An 11216-nucleotide genomic window follows, 5' to 3' on the forward strand; every position below is an offset into this window, starting at 1 on the left:
AACCAAAATATTGTATATGTACACAAATCAAAGCCACGATAAATATTTAACATACTAATAAACTATAAACAAAATTCAGAAATAACCTAAGAAATTGAGAGAGCAAATCAGGTTAAAGTCAATTCATAATATCAAAGAGGAGCTATTACAGTGCTTTTGCATTTTAGTGTTAATTTCTCTAGGAGTGTTCTTCTGATTTCTATCAATTGGGAAAAATATCAGACAGAAATAGAATTTTTTAATAGCAAAAATAGATATTGGTCACCTCAACTCAGGACATTTTAAAAATAAAGGTGAGTGGGCTTTTTCTTACATCAAAGAGCAAAATTCATTTTCTCTATAAGATTGTTGACAGTGTTTATTTTTTATGTAGTCTACTTAACTCAGCCATACCCGTGCTTCTGAGCTTTACTTCTCCAGCTTTTTTCTTTTCTTTTTCCAGAGAAAGGAAAGTACATGCTGACTCTTAGTCATAGTTCAAATTCATATTTCTATTCTTCCTGTATATCCCTTGGAGTATAGAGGAAAGTTTTCTATTTCTTTGGAGAAAAGAAAAATCTGTTTTCTATTTTCTAAGCCAGTGTCATCAAACAGCATTGTGAGGCAGCAAGCTGTATGAAAAATACAAGGGAACACAAAAGGGACAGATAAAAAAGATAAAAGTCAATTAAAGAAATTCTAAATAAAAATGTGGAACATGAAAGTAGTCCATGTAATTTTCAAAAAGCATTTCATTCAAGGCTTAGAAAAAAAAAAAAAGAAAGAAAGAAAAGCTCTTGACTGGCCACTCTAGACAGAAATGTGCTTCGGCCCACTGAGAGATAAAGGAAGCAATTGTTATGGCTTTGGGAGTTTAGGAAACTTTTAGGATTTTTGAACCAATTCAAGTCAGTTCTTTGAAATTAAAAAAGGAGATATTGAGGCCACGGGGAGACTTGCTGAAGGAGATTCATAAAAATCAAATTTATTCACTCAAGAAGTAACTTATTGAGCATATTTTATACGCTGGGCTGTTACGATCATCAGTGAACAAAAGAGACCACCCTCTTCCTCCTAAATCTCTGCCATGGTGGAAGTTATGTTCTATTTCATGGAACACAAAAGATGAACATTAAACATTAAAGTAATTATAGGTCAGAATTTGAAAATGTTTTAGGAAAAGTGGAGCAGGATAACAGTGATTGAGATACAGGTATTGGGGTGAGAGAAGGAAGGTGCGTCAGGATCTTCTTGCATTTCTATAAAGGCATACTTGAGACTGGGTAATTTAAAAGAGTTTGATTGGCTCATGGTTCTGTAGGCCATGCAAGCATGGTGCTGGCATTGCTCAGCTTCTGGGGAGGCCTCAGGGAGCTTTTACTAGTGGCAGAAGGTGAAGTGGAAGCAGGCACATCGCATGATGAGAGTGGGAACAAGAGAGACAGAAGGGGGAGATGCCACTCACTTTCAAACAACCAGATCTCCAGAGAACTCTCTCATCACCGAGGGGATGGCACTAAGCCATTTATGAGGGTTTTGCCCCCATAATCCAAACACCTCCCACTAGGCCCCACCTTCAACACTGGTGATTACATTTTGACATGAGATTTGGAAGGGACATCAAAAGCATATCAGACAGGTTGCAACATAAATAGGTGTGCCCAGGACAGGCCTCTTTATGAAGGGGACATTTGAACACAGATCTGAAGCAAAGAAGAAGGGCATCTTTATAAGGAGCCCGTGCAAGGTTAGAGCATCCCTGATGCATGCCAGGAGGGTCACGGTTCAGAATGTTCACAGCTACTGGGAAAAGGAGGCTTACACTTTGAAAATAAGAGATCAGTAAAAGACTAAATACAAAAACAAAATGACAAATTCTCAAAAAGAAATGAAAGAAAGTGTAAATCTCAGAGGATTTCTGAAAGCACTGAGGAAGAGATGAGAGTTTAAATGGGCCTTGAAATGTTTTTGAGGTTTTCTTCCCATGGGAATAAATTCAATGATCATAAGTGCATATAAAATTACAAAACAGTTACAAAGATGAGCAATAACATCACATCAAATGCTTAAGAAAAAAAGGTGATTCTCAAGTGTGAGATACATTTTCAAATAATTCAGCCTGCTTACATGCAACGTTTTCTAGCATTTGCCCCACTCATCTCTTTTACAAGGAACAAGCTGCCTCTATTTCTTTCTACATGCCTCAACTAACTAAATGTTAGCTTAATAATCCCCATAGATTGACAAAGACTGTTCTTGTCTTTCTTGCAAATCCTATGGATACATTTCAATTGTTTTATTTTGTTTGCTTTTGCATTTGATGCCATCAAACATGACCGCCTTGCAATTTTCCCCTCCTTTGCTTTGTCTCTTGCTTCTTTCCTATCATTTTGCTCTTTTTTCCTCCATCAGCTCCATAAATACTAGGCTGTGTTCTCAACTCTCAGTTTTCTTCAATATGCATTGCCTTCAACATCTCTTTTCTCATTCATTGTTAAAGCCACTCAAATCAGGTTCTCACCCCACCTTTCCACCTAAGTTACTGGGTAGTCAATAGTTCCAGTTTTCCCCGACAATCTGAGTTACTCCAGATGTCACACTTAATAATGCTAGTGCACCCTTTCATTTTTACCTGTGTTATCCCTATTTGGACGATAAAATATATGGTCTACCTATCTATGAATCCGGCTGCAAAACCCAGTGGTCAATTCTCGGCACTTCAGTTCTCCTTCTAGGTTCCAAGGCTCCCTAAATAGCCAGCAAACTCACTGGACCCCTCGGGATATTTTAAAATTTCAAGGAAAACGTATCTCTCAAATTCTGCCCAAGCTACTAGCTCAAGTTAGCTCACAATTACAATCTTAGATTGCACTGCTTTCCTTTCAATGATATCGTATTTTTGCAGATCTGAGTTTCTGGTGTTTGTAATAAAAAGTTTAGGACTGTACAAAAACCAGTGTGGAATAGGAAATGAATCTGGCAGTTCTCAAAGAGGTTCCAAGGTTTAGCATTATTCCTAACAATATCCAACGGGTACACACATCTCATTAGAAAGTAATTATGGTTATTTTAGAAAAAAAATTAAATATTAATTTTTTTTCTTTAAATTTGTATGTTTTAGGTTTCCAAATGGTTACTAAGTTGATAGGACAAACATACTTATGAAATGTTTGGGGTAAGGCCACTTAATAAACAAAATTGTTATGTATTTCTTTTGGCCTAGGAGACCCATACAAGACTACCGAGACAGCCAGGGTGACATAAACTAAGAAAGGCTGGGAACCTCTGTTTTACTACTTTTTTTTTTTTTTGAGATGGAGTCTCTGTCACCCAGGCTGGAGTGCAGTGGTGCATCTGTGATCACTGCAAGCTCTGCTTCCTGGGTTCACGCCTTTCTCCTGCCTCAGCCTCCCAAGTAGCTGGGACTATAGGTGCCCGCCACCATGCCGGGCTAATTTTTTGTATTTTTTTTAGTAGAGACTGGGTTTCACCGTGTTAGCCAGGATGGTCTCGATCTCCTGACCTCGTGATCCGCTCGCCTCAGCCTCCCAAAGTGCTGGAATTACAGGCTTGAGCCACCACACCCGGCCTAGTCCTTATTGTATAAGTGACATCAGGAGCATTTGACATAGTTGATCCCTCATCCCTTTTCTGCTTCCCCCACTCAGCTTCCAGGACCCACACGTTCTTGGTTTTCTTTCTATCTCAACACTTTCTCAATCTTTTTTTCTGTTTTCCACTTCTCTCTTCAATCTCTTAAAATTAGAGTGCCCCAGGACTCATGCCTGAGCTCTCTTCTTTTCTCAGTCTGTAATATCTTCTTAAGGGGTTTCATTCAGTCTCATGGCTTTAAATAACATCTAAGTATTGATAATTTTCAAATTTGAAAATTGAGAACAGACTTCTTCCCTGAATTCAAACTCAAACAATCCAGCTACCTTCACCACATTTGCACTTCAATATGCACTGGACGAGCAAATTTAACATATCAAAAAAAGCTTCCCTTACCTCCCTCTCTCTGCACCGCACCGCCTGCCCCCTCCACCCCCACCCACCACCCTCCACTGAAACCAAAAAGAAAACAAAAAGAGAAATCTGCTCCATTTCAGTACAAGCTAACTCCATACTTCTCGATGCTAAGGCTGAAAATCTTGGTCTCATGCTTGACTCTTTCTCTTAAACTCTACCAATCCAGAAACAAATCCTTCTAGCTCTACCTTCAAAATATATGCAGAATTCTATCACTTCTCTCCCTCACTGCAGTGAGCAAGTGAATCCAAGCTACCACCATCTATCTTTCTTCTGGAACTCTGGAATAGCTTTCTAGCCAGTCTTTCTGCTTCAGCATTTGCCCTATTGCAGTTTATGTTCTCATAAAGCAGCCAGAGTGATGTGTTTAAACATAAGGCAGAGCCTATCATCACTCTCTACTTAAAATCCCCAATTACATCACATTTGACTCAAAGTCAAAGTCCTTAGCCTATATGGAGCCCTGATCTGAACACCTACCCTACTGTGAATTCTCCGACTTCATCTACCATCACTCTTCTCACTCACTCCGCTCAAGCCACACTGACCACCTGGTCAACACATCCCAGCCATAAACCCTTGCAGCACCTGTTACCTCTGTTTGGAATGCTCTTCACCCAGATAAATCCTTGCGGTCTCCCACCCTCCTTCAAATCATTTTTATCTGACTATCTTGTAAACAGTGCAATCTTCATCTTGCCCCAGTCCAGCACTCCCAATTCCTTTTACCCTAGCTAACTTTATCTTATTCTACATCATTTATTCTATTCTAACATTCTGTGTAATATGCTTTCATATCACAGCTATCATATACTGTCTTTCTCCAAGTTCTAGAAGCTCAGGGATTACTGTTTTATTCACTCTCTAAGTGCATAGAATTTCTGGAATATGGTAAATTGTTAGTTATTTGCTAAATAGATGAAGGAATGAGCCTGTTCACTGGCAGCCATCATAACCATTTTAAAGGCTTCCACTACTATGTATATTTCTCAGTAACTTCCAAAATTATATCTTCAACCCAGAACTCTCCTGACTCAAAGAAATATATGCATCCGCTTACCTGACATCTTTCCTTAGTTGTTCCAAAAGAACTTCTGATTGATTCAAATGTTTCAGAAAGACATCTTCCCCTTAAACTTGCCACATGCCCTGTGTATTAGTCAGGTCCAGCTATCATAACAAGATACCACAGACTGGGTGGCTTTATTATAAACATCTATTTATCACAATTCAGAAAGCTTGAGGTCCAAGATCAAGGTGTCAGCATCTTGCCTTTCCTGTGAGGAGAGAGTAAGAGAGGGGATATTGGAGGGAGAACGAGGAAGAGAAAGAGGGAAAGAGAAAAATGTGGTGTCTCTTCCTCTTATATGTCCTATCAGATTAGGAGCCCACACTTATGATCTCATTTAACCTTACTTACCTCCTTAAAGGCCCCATCTCCAAACCCAGGGATGTTGAGGGTTAGGGCTCCAGCACATGAATAGGGACAGTCAAAATTCAGTCTACAACATCCTGCATTTCTTATTGTTATGAGTGAAAACCCTGAGAATGCAATTAACCAAGCCAGAAACCTGACGTTTATCCTCGATACCTTTTCCTTCCCCGTTGATTATATCTAATGAGGTACCAAATCCACTCAATTCTATCTCCTAAATATTTCATATCTTCCTCCCTTTCTGTGTTTCTCTACGGCCCTCCCCTAGTCAATCCCTCATTTGGTACACGGACTATGCTAGTAGGCCCCTAAGCTACCCTCCGGCCATCATCCTCGGAAACTTCTTGCATCCTGCACACCACTGACAGATGATCTTCCTAAAACACAACTCTGATCCTATGACTCCCTGATTTAAAATCACACAATAACATATCATTTCCCAAGGATAAACTTATATTCCAGTAGTATTGCCTACAGTCTTTTTTTGTCATCTCCACCTTCATCCTTCCCACCCAGCATCCTATCCACTTCTCACTTTGTTCTCCAAGCACACCAAATCGTTTGCAATTTCCCAAGCACTCACTGCTTTCTCTGTCTTTATCCAGAGCTGTTCATACTACCTTACCAGTATTGGATGCTCATGTCTCTCTACCAAGTCCCATTAGTCCTTGTATTATTGGCCCATCCTGTATGAAGTGTTCCTGTTTTCCCAAGGAGGTCAAATGTTTGTTCTTTGTACAAAGCTTGCTTTATTAGGGAAATTAAGTATTGTATTGTAATTGCCTGTCTGCATATCTACCTCTCACTGACTCCATCCATACATACCTTGATCAACACATATTACGGATCTTTGTATTGCCAGTGCCTAGCACAGAGTGGCAGTTTACTCAATGACTGCGCGAAATGAACTACGTCAGTGGAGTTTACTCTGGAAACTTTCTCTTCTGACAATTATTCTTCCAGAAAATCTATAATTCCTTTATTTTCCTGCCTTATTAAGAATAAAAGTAAGTGAAATTATAGTTTCCAATGGTTTTCAGTTTTTTGCTGTTTTTTTATTTCTTCTTTATATATTAATTTCACAGGGCTGTTAAAGAACCAATTAAAATCCAAATTCTTATCTTTTTCCAAGATTCAGCTCAGTGAGTTTTCAGATGATCACATCTATCAATGAAAAGACAAGTTCCCAGTGATAATATGAAAAATTGACACTGTCAGGTAAAAAAAATTGAATGCATTTCTGAGGACGTGTTGGCTTAATATTTTAAACTAATTTTGGAACATGCTAAGCATATAATATTAAATATGCATCACTGATTTTGAACTTAATACAATGCATTAAAGAGTTTTTTAAAATGTGAGTTTCAGAGTGTTTGTGTATTCAGTAAAAAATTGTGTGCATCATTGAACATTTACGTAATGAAAGTCTTAAAGATGTAAGGAAGATAAAACTGTGAAAAAATCATAAAGACTAAAGAAACAAGGCCAGGTGCCGGGTGCGGTGGCTCACGCTTGTAATCCCAGCACTTTGGGAGGCCGAGGCGGGCCAATCACGAGGTCAGGAGATCGAGACCACAGTGAAACCCCGTCTCTACTAAAAATACAAAAAATTAGCCGGGCGTGGTGGTGGGCGCCTGTAGTCCCAGCTACTCGGAGAGGCAGAGGCAGGAGAATGGCGTGAACCTGGGAGGCAGAGCTTGCAGTGAGCCGAGATTGCACCACTGTACTCCAGCCTGGGCGACAGAGCGAGACTCCGTCTCAAAAAAAAAAAAGAAACATTTCAGGAAAGACCAAATAGACTACTAGACTAGAAACTACTACTAGACTAGAAACTACTACTAGACTAAACACTAAAACAATTGAGAGTACAGAGAGATAGAAAGAGAAAACTGATTAGAAATGAGAAGACCAAAGCTCTGTACATAGTACAAATAGAATAAAAGTACCAGGTCAAAATAAATGAAGACACACACCCTAAATAATACACAGGGCATGTGGTTTAATCTCCAAGTAAACATATCACATAGCAAGTGTGTTAGAACTATGAGTACTGCAATAAGTTGTCATACAGTCCCATCATCATAACCACACCATCTCAAATGTTTTATTCACATTAGAAGGAAACAATTCCATATACTAATTTTTTCAACATTTGAAGTCACAAGGACAGATTTGACCAATATTTTTGCATTAGTCAGGTGTGGGTTGTTATAAAAACCAAAAACCAAAAACAAAAACAAATCTCAGTGGCTTAAGAAATAAAAGGTTATTTCCTTCTCATACAATGCAGTCCAATGTAAGGCACATATACACTGGGGTGTTTGACACAGTATAGGCAATGAATATGTAATAAAAGATTGAATGAATAGAAGGAAAAGAAAGAAAGAAGGAAAGAAAGTTCTACCTAAATTTGCTCAAACTGTATAAACCATCCCAGCCCCAATTTTCTTATCTATAACACAGGATAATAGTGCTATGGGTTTTTTGTAGCTGTTGCTGTTGTGGGGTTTTGTTTGTTTTTAGATGGGGTCAAGCTCTGTCACTAGGCTGGAATGCAGTGGCATGATCTCAGCTCACTGCAACCTTTGCCTCCCAGGTTCAAGCAATTCTCCTGCCTTGGCCTCCCAAGTAGCTGGGACTACGGGTGTGCACCACCATGTCCAGTTAATTTTTGTATTTTTAGTAGAGACAAGATTTCACCATGTTGGCCAGGATGGTCTCCATCTCTTGACCTCGTGATCCTTCCGCCTCAGCCTCCCAAAGTGCTGGGATTACAGGTGTGAGCCACTGCGCCTGGCCAATAGTGCTATGATTAAGGGTAATCATCATCATCATCATTAAGTGTATAACATAATAAACCTCAAAATGGGCTTGAAGATTGGTTATCCTAAAAATGGCTGATAGGAGGAAGCACTAACTTGCAGCTGTCACGTGGAGGGACACAGCAGCAAGTGGAGACCCACATCGTGAACTTTTGCTGCAAGAACTACCACAGGAACATACCAGGAAAGCTGAGAGAATTCACAGAATTTTGAAGGAGGTGGATTGCCACTGCAGGCTCTGTGGGACAGCTGAGGAGCTGTACTTTCTCAGCTGGGAGACTTGTGGTCTGTGGCAAGTCCTCAGCCCTGCTCACCAGTTGCCTGGAAATATACTTGGTGCTGCTGCAGGGGCACAGTAGGAGTGAGACCAGCCTTTCAGGATGCAGGCTGTGCGGGAGCTGGGCGAGGCCTGTGGCTGCTGGCTTTCCTTCACTTCCCTGGTGACCTTTATGATGCAGCAGAGACAGCCATAATCCCCTTAGGAGCATAACTACATTGGTCTGGGAACCACACCCGCATCCCCCACAGCAGCTGCAGCAAGCCCCACCCAAGGACAGTCTGAGCTCAGACACGCCTAACCCTGCCCCCACTTGATGGTCTTTCTCTACCCACCCTGGAAGCCAAAGACAAAGGTCATAGTCTCTAGAGAGCTCTATTGCCTTGCCCCCCACCTGAGAAACCGGAATATTTATCCAAAGATGACTCTAGAGCAAGCTTGTATCCTTCTTACACAACTGCAGCTGATGCAGTCTTGAAGCACCACCTCCTGGCTGGAGGCCAGCCAACACAAAACCAGCACACTTAACAAAAATACAACTAAGGACTCTCACAGAGTCCACTTTACTCCCCTTCTACTTCCACCAGAGTAGTTGTTGGGATCCATGGCTGACAGACCCGATGGCAGGTCACATCACAGGGCTCTTTGCAGACACTCCCCAATACCAGCCTGGAGTCTGATACCTCCGCTGGGTAGCTAGATCCAGAGGAGAAATAACAGTAACTGCAGTTCAGCTCTCAGGAAGCCTCATCCCTAGGGGAAAGAGGAGTGCACCACATCAAGGGAACACCCCCGTGGGACAAAAGAATCTGAGCAGCAGCCCTTGAGTCCCAGATCTTCCCTCTGAAATAGTCTACACAAATGAGAAAGAACTAGAAAAATAATTCTGGTAATGTGACAAACAAGGTTCTTTAACACCCCCAGAAGATCATACTAGCTCACCAGCAATGGATCCAAACCAAGAAGAAATCTCTGAATTGCCAGAAAAAAACATTCAAAAGGTTGATTATTAAGGCAATCAAGGAGGCATCAGAGAAAAGTAGAGTGCAACTGAGAAAAAAAAAAAAAAGATACAGGATATGAATGAAAAAATCTCCAGTAAAATAGATAGCATAGGTAAAAAAAAAAAAAAATCACAACTTCTGGAAATCAAGAACACACTTGGAGAAATGCAAAATGCACTGGAAAGTCAGCAACAGAATCAAACAAGCAGAAGAAAGAACTTCAGAGTTCAAAGATAAGGCTTTTGAATTAACCCAATCCAACAAAAACAAACAAAAAAGAATTAAAAAAAAAAAATGAACAGAGCCTCCAAGAAGTGTGGGATTATGTTAAACGAGCAAACCTAAGAATAATTGGTGTTCCTGAGGAAGACGAGAAATCTGAAAGTTTGGAAAACATATTTGAGGGAATAATTGAGGAAAACTTTCCCAGTCTTGCTAGAGATCTAGACATTCAAACACAAGAAGCTCAAAGAACACCTTGGAAATGTATTGCAAAAAGATCATTGCCTAGGCATGTTGTCATCAGGTTATCTAAAGTCAAAACGAAGGAAAGAATCTTAAGAACTGTGAGGCAAAGGCATCAGTAACCTATAAAGAAAAACTTGTCAGATTAACAGCAGATTTCTCAGCAGAAACCCTACAAGCTAGAAGAGATTGGGGTCCTATCTTTTAGCCTCCTTAAACAATTATAAGACAAGAATTTTGTATCCAGTGAAACTAAGCTTCATAAATGAAGGAAAGATACAGTCTTTTGTAGACAAACAAATGCTGAAAAAATTCACCACTACCAAGCCAGCACTACGAGAACTGCTAACAGGAGCTCTAAATCTTGAAAGAAATCCTTGAAATACATCAAAATAGAATTTCCTTAAAGTATACATCTCACGGGACCTATAAAACAATCACACAATAAAAAAAAAAAGTATTCAGGCAACAATCACAATGAATAGAATAGTACCTCACATCTCAATACAGATGTTGAATGTAAATGGCCTAAATACTCCACTTAAAAGATACAAAGGCCGGGTGTGGTGGTTCACGGTTGTTATCTCAACACTTTCTGTGAGGCTGAGTCAAGTAGATCATGAGGTCAGGAGATTGAGACCATCCTGGCTAACACAGTGAAACCCCATCTCTTCTAAAAATACAAAATTAGCCAGGCATGGTGGCACGCACCTGTAGTCCCAGCTACTCGGGAGGGTGAGGCAGGAGAATCGCTTAAACCCGGGAGGCAGAGGTTGCAGTAAGCTGAGATTGTGCCCCTGCACTCCAGCCTGGGCAACAGAGCAAGACTCCGTCTCAAAAAAAAAAAAAAAAAAAAGATACAGAATGGCAGAATGGATTAGAAGTCCCCAACCAAGTATGTGCTGTCTTTGGGAGACTTACCTGACACATAAGGACTCACATAAACTTAAGGTAAAGGGTGAAAAAAGATATTCCATGCCAATGGACACCAAAAGCAAGCAGGAGTAGCTATTCTTATATTAGACAAAACAAACTTTAAAGCAACAGCAGTTAAAAAAGACAAAGAGGGACATTATGTAATGACAAAAGGACTCGTCTAGCAGGAAAATATCACAATCCTAAATATATATGCACCTAATACTGGAGCTCCCAAATTTATAAAAGAATTACTACTAGACCTAAGGAATGAGATAGATGGCTACACA

General features: G+C 40.1%; 1 long non-coding RNA gene across 1 annotated transcript; it reads right to left on the reverse strand.

Annotated features, from left to right (window-relative positions):
• Positions 1-331: 331 nt before the first annotated feature.
• On the reverse strand, positions 332-8665 carry LOC129466302 (uncharacterized). The gene is made up of 3 exons (XR_008652104.1): positions 8447-8665; positions 5069-5285; positions 332-611 (listed from the first exon to the last, which is right to left on the reverse strand). It is a non-coding gene; the product is annotated as an uncharacterized lncRNA (long non-coding RNA).
• Between the last annotated feature and the right edge of the window lie 2551 nt (positions 8666-11216).

The sequence above is a fragment of the Symphalangus syndactylus genome, chromosome 17, assembly GCF_028878055.3.
Source record: "Symphalangus syndactylus isolate Jambi chromosome 17, NHGRI_mSymSyn1-v2.1_pri, whole genome shotgun sequence".
NCBI lineage: Eukaryota > Metazoa > Chordata > Mammalia > Primates > Hylobatidae > Symphalangus > Symphalangus syndactylus.